Here is a 16049-nt window from a genome sequence, read left to right as displayed (position 1 = left end):
AGCTGGCGCGAACAGTAAAATCAATCTACATAGCAAGATTTTTTTTTAAGAAATTGATTTTTGTTTATGCTGCAAGATGCTCATGTGCGTGATGCCTGTGAAAAAATTGGTGAAGTTTTGGACATTCGACGAGCTTGCGGAAAAAAGACAAATTTTGGTCGGTTGGGAAACTTTTGAAAACATCAATGTTCAAACTCAGTTTTATCCTTTTTATCACAAACGCCTCGATTGTCCAGACACCCAAAATTTTGCATGAACATCACGCATTTGAGCATCTTGCATCATAAAAATGAATTCAATTTTTTTTGTTATTTTGTTGATTTTACTGGTCACTTGGTGTGGATGATCCGAAACATTGAATTGACTTATCACGTATTTTTATTGTTCTCGGATAAAGGCGTTGTTGTATGTTAGCAGGGAAAGTATCAGGTGATACCAGTCTTTATATGATACCATGATACCAACTTGAAAAATTTATATTTAAACATGTCAAAAAATTCTGAAAAATATCATGAATGTTCACAACATATATGTCGACAATTCCTAAAAAAATCGGACAGAAATTTGAAATAAACAAGGAGAAAGAAAAAAGACAAATTCAGATGTGAATAGTGTCGTTTTTGCCTTTGTCTTCTTTTGACACTATTCGTGATGGGTTTGTCTATTTTGTTTCTCCTTGTGTATTTTGAATTTCGATCTGAATTTTCTAGGGGCTGTCTGCATATGTGTTGTGAAAATCCATGATTTTTTTTCAGAATTTTTTGACATCCTTAAATTTGAAATTTACAAATTGGTATCATGATATTATATAAAGACTCGTATCATGTGATATTTTCCCTATGTTACCAAGTCAATTCGCAAGGTCTTTTCTTCCAAGACACTAAAAATCCGACACCAGATATTTTGAGGTCCAGGTTGAACGTGCTTTTTATCGTCGGATCAATTGCACAAATCTTGAAGCACATGTACTTGCCATCAGGGCGGAGCTGCATGTGTGCTCCCTGATGCACATGCATTAGGGTCAAATTGTTTGTCTAGTAGTGATTAGCTTCCATAATACGTGTGTGCATCTGTTATGCCACGACCCAACCCAGGAAGGAGGCCCAAGGCCTGTCGCCGCTCACGCTTGCTGGACCGGGCCTGCAGGGCAGGAGGAACCCAGTGTGGCACCACGACATCGAGAGATAAAGAGCAGCAGGGGGAGACGGGAAGGGTCGTCGATTAGCAGAAGCAACTCCCCACTTTCCTCTTCCTCCCGTAACCCTAGCTACTCCCTCTGGAATGCGAGATTGTAAGCAGAGACATAACAGTTGGTATCAGATGTCGTTCGATCCATCACAGTGACGCACGATCCATTAGTACGTAGTGCGGTAAGTGGAGGATTCGTCCACCACTGTAATTCCAATCGCTCGGCAGGAACCGCTCATCTAGATGGATGATCAGGAGTCTGAGCTGGCCCTGAAGATGGGGTCGGTGGAGCAACAGAACACGGAGACCAATGCCAAGCTCGCCGACATCACCGAGCAGCTGAAGGGCATGAGGGCATGGATGAAATCCATGGACTCCACGACCAAGAGCCTCTCCGAGTCCGCGGTGCTTCTCCAACTCCATGCAGAGGACGCGACAGCCGGATTGGAGGCGCTCGAGGCACCTCTGGCGCGGCCCCAAGGTCTGGCCGCGGCGAGCTCGACGCCACCATCCGTAGTGGTGCACACGCAAGGCGAGGACTGCCCAAATGGGCACAGCGGGCATCACCAACTACGAGGGCCAGTTCTAGGAGATCCTCGATTACCTGATCTGCCTCTGGGCAATGGTATGCCCCTGTTTGCACCTTCACATCATTCCCCGCGTCCGCACATGGGCAACACGCCCAAAATGGATTTTCCCAAGTTCGATGGGGAAGATCACCAGGTGTGGTTGGATAATTGTGAACTGTACTTCGAGATCTATGGGATTTCTAAGCAAATAAAAGTTAAATTTGCTTCTCTTAATTGTGTTGGGAACGCGGCGCTGTGGCTCAAAATGACCCAGAAATGTCGTTAATTTGTGCACTGGCACGAATGGCGCACTGTAGTGCAGGAGAAACGGGGGAGGAATAGACACAAGTTTCACATGCGTCAATTGTTGTTGCTTAGTCAATCAGGGTTTGTAGATGATTATGATGACCCACAAGTATATGGGATCTATCATAGTCCTTTTGGTAAGTAAAGGTGTCGAACCCAACGAGGAGCAGAAGGAAATGACAAGCGCTTTTCAGCAAGGTATTTCTGCAAGCATTGAAATTATCGACAACAGATAGTTTCGTGATAAGATAATTCGTAACGGGTAACAACTAACAAGTGTAACAAAGGTGCAGCAAGGTGGACTAATCCTTTTTATAGCAAAGGACAAGCCTGGAAAAATTCTTATATAAAGCAAAGAGCTTCCGGAGACACATGGGAATTACTATGAAACTAGTTTTCATCATGCTCACATGATTCGCGTTCATTACTTTGATAATTTGATATGTGGGTGGACCGGTGCTTGGGTGATGTCCTTACTTGGACAAGCCTCCCACTCATGATTAACCCCTCTCGCAAGCATCGACGACTACAAAATAAAAATTAAGATAAATCTAACCATAGCATGAAACATATGGATCCAAATCAGCCCCTTACGAAGCAACACATAAACTAGGGTTTAAGCTTCTGTCACTCTAGCAACCCATCATCTACTTATTACTTCCCAATGAAGGAAATATGCCCTAGAGGCAATAATAGAGTTGTTATTTTATATTTCCTTATTCATGATAAATGTTTATTATTCATGCTAGAATTGTATTGATCGGAAACTTAAATACATGTGTGAATACATAAAAAAATACTGTGTCCCTTGTAAGCTTCTACTAGACTAGCTCGTTGATCGAAGATGGTTAAGGTTTCCTAACCACGAACATGTGTTGTCATTTGATAACGTGATCACATCATTAGGAGAATGATGTGATGGACAAGACCCACCCGTTAGCTTAGCATAATGAGCGTTCGGTTTATTGCTTTTGATTTCTTCATGTCAAATACATATTCCTTCGACTATGAGATTATGCACCTCCTGGATACCGGAGGAATACCTTGTGTGCTATCAAACATCACAACGCAACTAGGTGATCATAAATATGCTCTATAGGTACCTCCGAAGGTGTTTGTTGAGTTGGCATAAATCAAGATTAGGATTTGTCACTCCGAGTTTCGGAGAGGTATCCCTGGGCCCTCTCGGTAATACACATCATAAGAAGCCTTGCAAGCAAATGACTAATGAGTTAGTTACAAGATGATGTACTACAGAACGAGTAAAGAGACTTGCCAGTAACGAGATTGAACTAGGTATGGAGATACCGACGATCGAATCTCGGGCTAGTAACATACCGATGGACAAAGGGAATTACGTATGTTGTCATAAGGTTCGACCGATAAAGATCTTTGTAGAATATGTAGGAGCCAATATGGGCATCCAGGTTCTGCTATTGGTTATTAACCGGAGAGGTGTCTCGGTCATGTCTAAATAGTTCTCGAACCCGTAGGGTCCGCACGCTTAACGTTCATTGATGATATAGTATTATGTGAGTTATTAATGTTGGTGACTGAATGTAGTTCAGAGTCTCATATGTGATCACGTACATGACGAGGAGCTCCGAAATGGTCGAAAGGTAAAGATTGATATATGGTATAATAATGTTTGATCTCCGGAAGGAATCCGGAATTCACCGGAAAGGGTTCTGGATGTTTGCCGATATGTTTGGGTACGAGAACACTTTATTTGGGCCAAAGGGGAAAGCCTACGAGGTTTTTGGAAAGCGCAAAAGGAAGTTTTGAGGACTCCAGGGGCCAGACGCCAAGATCCCTGGCGTCTGTGTCCAGACGCCGGGAACCCTGGTGTCTGGTCCTGGAGTCCGAGAAGGACTCTTGCCTTTCGGGTAAAACCGACTTTGAGGAGGCTTTTACTCCAAGTTTCTACCCTAAGGCTTAACATATAAATAGAGGGGCAGGGATAGCACCCAAGACACATCAAGAATCACCAAGCCATTTGTCGGTAACCCCATCCCCTCTAGTTTATCCTCCGTCATAGTTTCCGTTGTGCTTGGCGAACCCCTGTGGAGATTGTTCTTCACCAACACAGTCACCACGCCGTTGTGCTGCCGGAACTCATCTACTACTTCGCCTATCTTGCTGGATCAAGAAGGCAAGGACATCATCAAGCTGAACGTGTGTAGAATGCGGAGGTGCCATACGTTCGATACTTGATCGGGATGGATCATGAAGGTGTACGACTACATCAACCGCGTTGATAAACGCTTCTGCTTTGCGATCTTCAAGGGTATGATGATGCTCTCCCCTCTCAAAGCTATGCATATCCATGGATAGATCTTGCGTGTGCGTTGAATTTTTTTCCATGCAACATTTCCCAATAGTGGCCTCCGAGCCAGGTCTATGATAGATGATATGCACAAGTAGAACACAAAGAAGTTGTGGACGGTGATGTTCATACTGCTTACCACCAATGTCTTATTTAGATTTGACGGCATTGTGGGATGAAGCGGCCTGGACCAACCTTACATGTACACGTACATGAGACCGGTTCCACCGATTGACATGCAACTAGTTTTGCATAAAGGTGACTGATACGTCTCCAATGCATCTATAATTTTTGATTGTTCCATGCTATTATATTATCCATCTTGGATGCTTTATATGCATTTATATTTTATTTTATATGATTTTTGGGACTAACTATTAACCTAGAGCCTAGTGACAATTTTTGTTTTTTTTCTTATTTTTGAGTTTTACAGAAAAAGAATACCAAACGGAGTCCAAATAACCTGAAAACTTATGGTGATTTTTTATGGACCAGAAGAAGCCCCCGAAGCAAAAGAGTTGGGCCAGAAGAGCCACGAGGCTTCCACAAGGGTGGAGGGCGCCCCCTAGGGCGCGCCCTCTGGTCTTGTGGGCTCCTCGTGGACCCGCTTGACTTGTTCTCGACGCGAAAAATTCCTACAAATATAGAAACCCCGAGAAATAAACATAGATCGGGAGTTCCGCCGCTGCAAGCCTCTATAGCCACGACAAACCTCTCAGGACCCTGTTCCGGCACCCTGTAGGAGGGGGGATCCATCACCAGTTGTCATCTTCATCATCCCAATGTTGTCCATGACGAGGAGGGAGTAGTTCACCCTCGGGGCTGATGGTATGTACTAGTAGCTATGTGTTTGATCTCTCTCTCTCTCTCTCTCTCTCTCATGTTCTTGATTTGGCATGATCTTGATGTACCGCGAGCTTTGCTACTATAGTTGGATCTTATGATGTTTCCCCCCCTCTACCTTCTTGTAATGGATTGAGTTTTCCTTTTGAAGTTATCTTATCAGATTGAGTTTTTAAGGATTTGAGAACACTTGATGTATGTCTTGCATGTGCTTATCTGTGGACTGTGGTGACAATGGGTTATTCACGTGATCCACTTGATGTATGTTTTGGTGATCAACTTGCAGGTTCTGTGACCTTGTGAACTTATGCATAGGGGTTGGCACACGTTTTTGTCTTGACTCTCCGGTAGAAACTTTGGGGTACTCTTTGAAGTTCTTTGTGTTAGTTTGAATAGATGAATCTGAGATTGTGTGATGCATATCGTATAATCAAACCCATAGATACTTGTGGTGACATTGGAGTATCTAGGTGACATTAGGGTTTTGGGTGATGTGTGTCTTAAGGTGTTATTTTAGTGCGAACTCTAGGGCTATTTGTGACACTTATAGGAATAGCCCAATAGATCGACCAGAAAGAATAACTTTGAGGTGGTTTAGTACCCTACAAATATCTCTTTGTTTGTTCTCCGCTATTAGTGACTTTGGAGTGACTCTTTGTTGCATGTTGAGGGATTGTTATATGATCCAATTATGTTATCATTGTTGAGATAACTTGCACTAGTGAAAGTATGAACCCTAGGCCTTGTTTCGAAGCATTGCAATACCGTTTTCGCTCAGTTTTGTTACTTGCTACCTTTCTGTTTTTATATTTTCAGATTACAAAAACCTATATCTACCATCCATATTACACTTGTATCACCATCTCTTTGCCGAATTAGTGCACCTATACAATTTACCATTGTATTGGGTGTGTTGGGGACACAAGACACTCTTTTTTATTTGGTTGCAGGGTTGTTTGAGAGAGACCATCTTCATCCTACGCCTCCCACGGATTGATAAACCTTAGGTCATCCACTTGAGGGAAATTTGCTACTGTCCTACAAAACTATGCGCTTGGAGGCCAACATGGGTCTACAAGAAGAATTTTGCATAGTAGACATCAGACTCTTTTCTGGCGCCGATGCCGGGGAGGCTAGGTAAGCGACACTCACATCCCGTCAACGAAGCTCTTTTCTGGCGCCGTTGCCGGGGAGGTGAGTGCTTGAAGGTATATCTTTAGATCTTGCAATTGAATATTTTAGTTTCTTGTTTTATCACTAGTTTAGTTTATAAAAGAAAACTACAAAAAATGGAATTGAGGTTGCCTCATATGCTTCATCTTTTTAATGTCTTTCGTGAAAATAAGGATTCCAATAATTGTGCTCAAGTGTTAGAGAAGAAGTCAATAAAATGTTTGGCATAAAATCTTTGAATGATGAGCATGATTGCAGTATTATTAGTATGAATTCCTTGAATATCCATGATACTAATGATATGCAAAGCTACAAGCTTGGGGATGCTATGTTTGATGAATATGATATTTTTGTCCCCCAAGTTCTGATGAGCAAATTTCTTTTGATGATAGCATGCCTCCTATTTATGATGATTATATTGATGAAAGTGGGTTTGGAAGAGTGTCAACTTTTGGAAGTATTGATCCCACTATTTTGGAGGGTGTTGAATCTTTTCACAATATTGATAAAAGTGGATTTGGAGAGGTCATGAATTTATTTAGTGATGAATCCACTATTTCGGAAGAGGTTCTGTAAGTGCATCTAGTGCCACCCCTAGTTGGTTTTGGAGTATTGACGACAAACCTGGTTGAGGGACTAATCTGTTTGTGAGAATTGCAGGATAACACATGTAGTAGTCCCTCATTGATTCGGTTTACCTACCAGAGATGACCCCTAAAAATGTGTGAAGACATTGAAGACAATGGTGGTCTGTGAAGCTATTCATGTTGAAGATTATGACTTGAGAAGACATCGCACGAAGACTATGGAGCGCGAAGACTTAGTTGTTTCGTTGCTTCCTTTTCTTCTTTGTTGAGTCATAGGAACCACCGCACTGTTAAGTGGGGTCCAAGTGAACAAAGTCAGAGTGACTGAAGTGATGCTCAACTAAATCCTATGTCTTCGAGCGAAGACAATGAGAGCAAATCTTATCCAGAGTCGGATGAGTCAGCTTTAGTTATAGCCCAAGTCAAGCTGCCGCATGTGTTTGGAATCTGACCGTTGGGCACATGTTAGTTCCTTAGTGACCCAGGGTCATTTCGGACAAATCAGGTCGGGTTGCCCAGTGGCTATAAATAGCCCACCCCCTACACCATAAATTGGTGGCTGCTCAGAGTTAGTACACGGCTTTTGTCGTTTGAGAGCAACCCACCTCCGAAGCTTTTGAGAGAGAATCCTTGCAAGGACAAAGCCCAAATCACCCAGAGCCCAAGAGTGTTTGGCATCACTGAAGTCTTTCTATCCGCGTGATCTGAGGACTTGTTACACTTGAGGACTGTGAATCCTCCAGCCGGTTAGGCATCGTGTTTTGAGCATCCGAGAGTCATTATGGATTGCCGGTGAACGAAGTCTGTGAAGGTTTGGAAGTCTACCTTGAAGACTTACCAGCGTGATTGGGCGGGGACTAGGTGTCCTTAGCTCAAGGGGAATAAGGTGAAGACGCGATCTTCTTAGTTGAATCTCAGCCTCCCTAACCAGCCGTATAGTTGTCACAGCAACTGGAACTGGTCAAACAAATCTCTGTCCTCTCCAAGCTACTGGTTCTATCTCTCACTTCTCTTTACTTACAGTTTGTCTTCATGAAGTCATTGCCTGTTTGGATTATCTGTTTGACTTCACTATGTGACTACTTGGTCTGATTGGCTTCATACTATCTTCCATCCTGATCCTTACTACCTAGCTGTTGATAGTCTTCGTGCTTTCACTTCATTGAATACTTGACTATGGCTTGCCTAGTGTAGTCTACCTTCCGCTGCATACGAATAGTGTCATTTCCATTATTTGTCTTCGAAACTCCCATGTTTTGAAGACTTTCATAAAAATCGCCTATTCACCCCCCTCTAGTCGATAACTAGCTCTTTCAGGTTCCAATTGATTATGAGAACAAAGTTGCTAACTATGCTGATTATTGTGATGACATGTTGATACGTCTCTGTCATATCTATAATTTTCGATTGTTCCATGCCAATATTCTTCAACTTTCATATACTTTTGGCAACTTTTTATACTATTTTTGGTACTAACATATTGATCCAGTGCCCAGTGCCAGTTCCTGTTTGTTGCATGTTTTATGTTTCGCAGAAAACCAATATCAAACGGAGTCCAAACGGGATAAAAACAGACGGGAATTATTTTGGAATATTTGGGATTTTCTGGAGGAAGAATCAACACGAAACGGTGTCTGAGGTGGCCACGAGACAGGGGGCGCACCCACACCCTCTGGGCACGCTTGGCACTATTGTGGGCCACCCGTAAGGTGGTTGATGCCCTTCTTTTTCAGCAAGAAAGCTAATTTTATGAGAAAAATCTGGGCGAAAGATTCACCCCAATCGGAGTTATGGATCTCCGGATATTAAAGAAACGGTGAAGGGGTAGAATCTGAGAACGCAGAAACAAAGAGATAGATCCAATCTCGGAGGGGCTATCGCCCCTCCCACGCCATGGGAGCCAAGGACAAGAGGGGAAACCCTTCTCCCATCTAGGGAAAAGGTCAAGGAAGAAGAAGAAGAAGGGGGGCTCTCTCCCCCTTGCTTTCGGTGGCGCCGGAGCGCTCCCTGATACGTCTCCGTCGTATCTACTTTTCCAAACACTTTTGCCCTTGTTTTGGACTCTAACTTGTATGATTTGAATGGAACTAACCCGGACTGATGCTGTTTTCAGCAGAATTGCGATGGTGTTGTTTTATGTGCAGAAAATAAAAGTTCTCGGAATGACCTGAAACTCCACGAAACACCTTAGAAAAAACAATAAAAAATCCTCGACAAAGATGAAGACCAGGGGGCCCACACCCTGTCCACGAGGGTGGGGGCGCGCCCCCTTGGGCGCGCCCCCTACCTCGTGGGCCCCCTGGTGGCCCTCCGACGCCAACTCCAACTCCATATATTGGCTTTCGGGGACAAAAAAAATCAGAGAGGAGAAATCATCGCCTTTTACGATACGGAGCCGCCGCCAAGCCCTAATCTCTCTTGGGAGGGCTGATCTGGAGTCCGTTCGGGGCTCCGGAGAGGGGGATTCGTCGCCGTCGTCATCATCAACCATCCTCCATCACCAATTTTATGATGCTCACTGCCGTGCGTCAGTAATTCCATCGTAGGCTTGCTGGACGGTGATGGGTTGGATGAGATTTATCATGTAATCGAGTTAGTTTTGTTACGGTTTGATCCCTAGTATCCATTATGTTCTGAGATTGATGTTGCTATGACTTTGCTATGCTTAATGCTTGTCACTAGGGCCCGAGTGCCATGATTTCAGATCTGAACCTATTATGTTTTCATGAATATATGTGTGTTCTTGATCCTATCTTGCAAGTCTATAGTCACCTACTATGTGTTATGATCCGGCAACCCCGAAGTGACAATAATCGGGACCACTCCCGGTGATGACCATAGTTTGAGGAGTTCATGTATTCACTATGTGCTAATGCTTTGTTCCGGTTCTCTATTAAAAGGAGGCATTAATATCCCTTAGTTTCCAATTGGACCCCGCTGCCACGGGAGGGTAGGACAAAAGATGTCATGCAAGTTCTTTTCCATAAGCACGTATGACTATATACGGAATACATGCCTACATAACATTGATGAACTGGAGCTAGTTCTGTGTCACCCTATGTTATGACTGTTACATGACGAACCACATCCGGCATAATTATCCATCGCTAATCCGGTGCCTATGAGTTTTCCATATACTGGTTCTCGCTTATTTACTTTTCGGTTGCTACTGTTACAATCACTACAAAATACTAAAAACATTACTTTTACTGTCTTTACTTTTGTTACCATTACCACCACTATCATATTGCTTTGCTACTAAACACTTTGCTGCAGATACTAAGTTTCCAGGTGTGGTTGAATTGATAACTCAGTTGCTAATACTTGAGAATATTCTTTGGCTCCCCTTGTGTCGAATCAATAAATTTGGGTTGAATACTCTACCCTCAAAAACTGTTGCGATCCCCTATACTTGTGGGTTATCAGGACCTTTTTCTGGCGCCATTGCCGGGGAGCATAGCTCTATTCTTTGAGTCACTTGGGATTTATATCTGCTGGACACTATGAAGAACTTGAAAGGCGATCGAACTACTATTTTGCCCTCAACTACGAGGGGAGGTAAGGAACTTCCATCTAGCTCTGCACTAGATTCTCCTTTGGTTATAAGTAAGCTCGCGACACCTAAACCTGCTACTACTATGAATTCTGATATGTCGCATGCTATTGATGATGCCACTTCTGCTATGCATGATACTTATGATGAAACTACTTCTATGCTTGATACTATTGTGCCTCTTGGTGAATTTCTTGATGAGCAAATTGCTAGGTCTAGAGAAAGAGAAATTATTGAACCTGAACACGATGATGATAGTGATGATGAGAATATGCCTGCTATTCCTGAGGGTTATCTTTTTGATGCAGAATCTTCTGCAGCTATTTTTGCTTGCCAGGATAGATATGAACTTAAGAGGTTTCTAGTTAAATGGAGTAAAGAATCTCTTAGAGATAGAATGAGACCCGACCCTGCTTTTGCTACTTCACCTATTTGTGTTCCCGATAAGGATTATTATGATTTTTCTATTGATCCAGATAAAATTAATTTGGTTGAACCTGATCCTTTCTATGGTTATGAATCTGAAACTATTGTGGCACATCTTACTAAGTTAAATGATATAGCTGCCCTGTTTACTAATAATGAGAGATCACACTACCTTTATTTACTCAAAATATTTCCTTTCTCATTAAAGGGTGATGCTAAGATATGGTTTAATTCTCTTGATCCTGGTTGTGTGCAAAGTCCCCAGGATATGATTTATTACTTCTCTGCTAAATATTTCCCTGCTCATAAGAAACAAGCTGCTTTGAGGGAAATATACAACTTCGTGCAAATTGAAGAAGAGAGTCTCCCACAAGCTTGGGGGAGGCTTCTCAAGTTACTTAATGCTTTGCCTGATCATCCTCTTAAGAAACCTGAAATACTTGATATCTTTTATAATGGACTAACTGATGCTTCCAGAGATTACCTGGATAGTTGTGCTGGTTCTCTTTTCAGGGAAAGAACACCAGATGTAGCTGAAATTCTATTGAATAATATGTTGACAAATGAAAATATTTGGGCACCTCCCGAGCCACCTCCTAATCCAGCTCCAGAGCCAATTACTGAGCCTATTCCTAAACCAACTCCGAAGAAGAGAGATGTTCTATTTCTCAGTCCCGAAGATATGCAAGAGGCAAAGAAATCAATGAAAGAAAAAGGCATTAAAGCTGAAGATGTTAAGAATTTACCTCCTATTGAAGAAATACATGGTCTTAATTTACCGCTTGTTGAAGAAGTATATGATCTGAATTAGTTATTTACTGAAGAACCTCCCGATATCCCGACACAGGTAGTAAAGGTAAATTCTCTCTATAGATATGATAAGCTGAAGTTCCTCCTACTAAAATTACTAGTCAGTGCTTGGATGAGTTTGATGACTTTATGTTTAAGCAAGATGACTTTAATGCTTTTGGTAGACAATTAAAACAAGAGGCTTATATGATTAAACGCTTGGGTGATTATATGGCTGATATTAGAGGTGAACTTAAACATGTTAGCAAACATGCTTCTATGGTTACCACTCAAGTAGAACAAGTACTTAAAGCTCAGAAAGAAGTGATTGATGAAATGAATAGTAAGAAAAATGATGCTGTTAGAGTGGCTACTAGAACTGGTAGAATGACTCAGGAACCTTTGTATCCTGAAGGCCACCCTAAGAGAATTGAGCAAGATTCTCAGAGAAATAATATTGATGTACCTAGTTCCTCTAAGAGGAAGAAAAAGAAAAATGATAGGACTTTGCAAACATCTAGTGAACCTATTGCTGAACCACCTGAGAATCCAAATGATATTTCCATGTCGGATGCTGAAACACAATCTGGCAATGAACATGAACCTAGTTATAATGTTAATGATAATGTTCATGATGATGCTCAACCTAGTAATGATAGTGATGTAGAAGTTGAACCTGCTGTTTATCTTGATAACCCACAATCAAAGAATCAACATTTTGATAAAAGAGACTTCGTTGCTAGGAAACATGGTAAAGAAAGGGAACCATGGGTTCAGAAACCCATGCCTTTTCCTCCGAAACCATCTGAGGGAGTCCTGGATTAGGGGGTGTCCGGATAGCCGGACTACCATCATCAGCCAAACTATCATCGGCCGGACTATCATCATCGACCGGACTCCAAGACTATGAAGATACAAGATTGAAGACTTCTTCCCGTGTCCGGATGGGACTTTCCTTGGTGTGGAAGGCAAGCTTGGCGATACGGATACGTAGATCTCCTACCATTGTAACCGACTCTATGTAACCCTAGCCTTCTCCGGTGTCTATATAAACCGGATGGCTCTAGTCCGTAGGACACAACAACAACCATTACAATCATACCATAGGCTAGCTTCTAGGGTTTAGCCTCCTTGATCTCGTGGTAGATCCACTCTTGTAAACATCCACAATATCAATATCAATCAAGCAGGACGTAGGGTTTTACCTCCATCAAGAGGGCCCGAACCTGGGTAAAACATCGTGTCCCTTGTCTCCTGTTACCATCCGCCTAGACGCACAGTTCGGGACCCCCTACCCGAGATCCGCCGGTTTTGACACCGACATTGGTGCTTTCATTGAGAGTTCCTCTGTGTCGTCACCGATAGGCTTGATGGCCTCTTCAATCGACAACGACGCAGTCCTGGGCGAGACTTTTCTCCCCGGACAGATCTTCGTATTCGGCGGCTTCGCACTGCGGGCCAACTCACTTGGCCATCTGGAGCAGATCGAAAGTTATGCCCCTGGCCGTCAGGTCAGGTTTGGAAGCCTAAACTTCATGGCCGATATCCGCGGGGACTTGATCTTCGATGGATCTGAGCCATAGCCGAGCGTGCCGCGCTGTCACGATGGGCACGACCTAACTCTGCCGCCGGACAACATCTTGGAGGCCGCACATGAATCCGCTCCGACCCATAGTCCAGAGCCGATTGCTCAGATCGAGGACAGATGGCTGGACACCGCCTCGGGAGCTGCAACTTCTACGGCGATGGAGCCGAACACTCACCTTGTCCCACATAAAGCTCATGACTCCGAGGTGCCGAACTCTCTGCCGGACTCCAAACCTCCTGCGCCCCTGCCAATCGAATCCGATTGGGCGCCGATCATGAAATTCACCACCGCGGACATCTTTCAGCACTCACCCTTCGGTGATATCTTAAATTCGCTGAAGCATCTCTCGCTATCCGGAGAGCCCTGGCCGAACTACGGCCAAGATGGTTGGGACGCGGACGACGAAGAAATTCAGAGCCCACCCACCACCCACTTCGTAGCCACCGTCGATGATCTAACCGACGTACTCGACTACGACTCCAAAGACATCGACGGTATGGACGACGATGCCGGAGACTATCAAGAACCAGTGCCTACAGGACACTGGAAGACCACCTCGTCATACGACATATACATGGTGGACACCCCAAAAGATGGGGACGGCAAAGAAGCAACGGAGGCCGATTCCTTAAAGAAACAGCCCAAGCGCCGACGTCAGCGGCGCCGCTCTAAATCCCGCCACAGCAAGAATGGAGATTCCGGCACAGGAGATAATAACACCCCAGAAAGTGCCGAAGACAACCCCCTCCAGCACGATCCAGCGCAGGAGGAGGCAGAAGCAAGCCCTCACGAGAGGGCGGCAGATGAAGAGGTCGAGGATGATAATTACTTACCTCCCTCCGGAGACGAGGCAAGCCTCGACGACGACGAATTCGTCGTGCCTGAGGATTCCGTCGAACAAGAGCATTTCAGACGCAGGCTAATGGCCACGGCAAACAGCCTAAAGAAAAAGCAGCAATAGCTTCAAGCTGATCAATACCTACTGGCCGACAGATGGACCGAGGTCCTCGCGGCCGAAGAGTATGAACTCGAACGCCCCTCCAAAATTTACCCAAAATGCAAGTTGCTCCCCCGACTAGAGGAGGAAGCGTACAAACCTGCATCACCAGCGCACAATACGGCAGACCGACCACCTCGTGGCCGCGACAGAGAGGCATGCAAGCCCTCCACCAAAACCGTACCCCGGCATCGCTCAAAAAGCATGAAGCCACGGGGGAACGCGCCGGACTTGCGGGATATATTGGAGGATAAGGCAAGACAATCCAGATCTATCTATGGATCACGTGGGCGCCCCAAGACCCAGGACGAATACCGTCGCGCCGGATACAACTACTCCGGCCGGGCCGAACACAGCAGACAACGCTCTCTCGAGCTACGTCGTGATATTGCTCAATACAGAGGCGCCGCACACCCACTATGCTTCACTGACGAAGTAATGGATCATCAAATCCCTGAAGGGTTTAAACCCGTTAATATCGAATCCTACGATGGCACAACAGACCCCGCGGTTTGGATTGAGGATTATCTCCTCCATATACATATGGCCCGCGGCGACGATCTTCACGCCATCAAATATCTCCCGCTCAAGCTTAAAGGACCAGCTCGGCATTGGCTTAACAGCCTGCCCGCAGAGTCAATTGGATGCTGGGAAGACCTGGAAGCCGCATTCCTCGACAACTTCTAGGGCACGTATGTACGACCACCGGACGCAGATGACCTAAGCCACACAATCCAGCAGCCAGACGAATCGTCCATGCAATTTTAGACACGGTTCTTAACAAGGAAAAATCAAATCGTCGACTATCCGGATGCAGAGGCCCTCGCTGCCTTCAAACATAACATCCGCGACGAGTGGCTGGCCCGGCACCTAGGACAGGAAAAGCCGAAATCCATGGCAGCCCTCACATCACTCATGACCCGCTTTTGTGCGGGAGAAGATAGCTGGCTAGCTCGCAGCAACAACCTCAGCAAAAATGCTGGCAGTCCGGATACCAAGGACCGCAATGGCAGGTCACGTCGAAACAAGAACAAACGCCGCATTAACGGCGACAGCAATGAGGATACGGCAGTCAACGCCGGATTCCGAGGCTCCAAGCCCGGTCAATGGAAGAAGCCATTCAAAAGAACCACTCCGGGCCCGTCCGATTTGGATCGAATACTCGACCGCTCCTGTCAAATACATGGAACCCCCGAAAAGCCAGCTAACCACACCAACAGAGATTGTTGGGTATTCAAGCAGGCAGGCAAATTAATCTCCGAATACAATGACAAGGGGCTACACAGCGATGACGAGGAAGAGACCCGACCGCCGAACAACAGAGGACAAAAGGGATTCCCCCCTCAGGTTCGGACGGTAAACATGATATACGCAACGCATATACCCAAGAGGGAGCGGAAGCGTGCACTAAGGGACGTATACACGATGGAGCCAGTCGCCCCAAAATTCAACCCATGTTCCTCTTGCCCGATCACTTTCGATCGAAGAGACCATCCGACCAGTATCCGCCATGGCGGATTCGCCGCATTGGTTTTAGACCCAATCGTCGATGGATTTCACCTCACAAGAGTCCTGATGGACGGTGGCAGTAGCCTGAACCTGCTTTATCAGGATACAGTGCGCAAGATGGGCATAGACCCTTAAAGGATTAAACCTACAAAGACAACCTTCAAAGGCGTCATACCAGGTGTCGAGGCCAGTTGT

Source organism: Triticum dicoccoides, chromosome 1B (genome assembly GCF_002162155.2).
Source record: "Triticum dicoccoides isolate Atlit2015 ecotype Zavitan chromosome 1B, WEW_v2.0, whole genome shotgun sequence".
In the NCBI taxonomy this organism is placed as follows: Eukaryota; Viridiplantae; Streptophyta; class Magnoliopsida; order Poales; family Poaceae; genus Triticum; species Triticum dicoccoides.
This window is presented reverse-complemented; position numbering follows the sequence as displayed.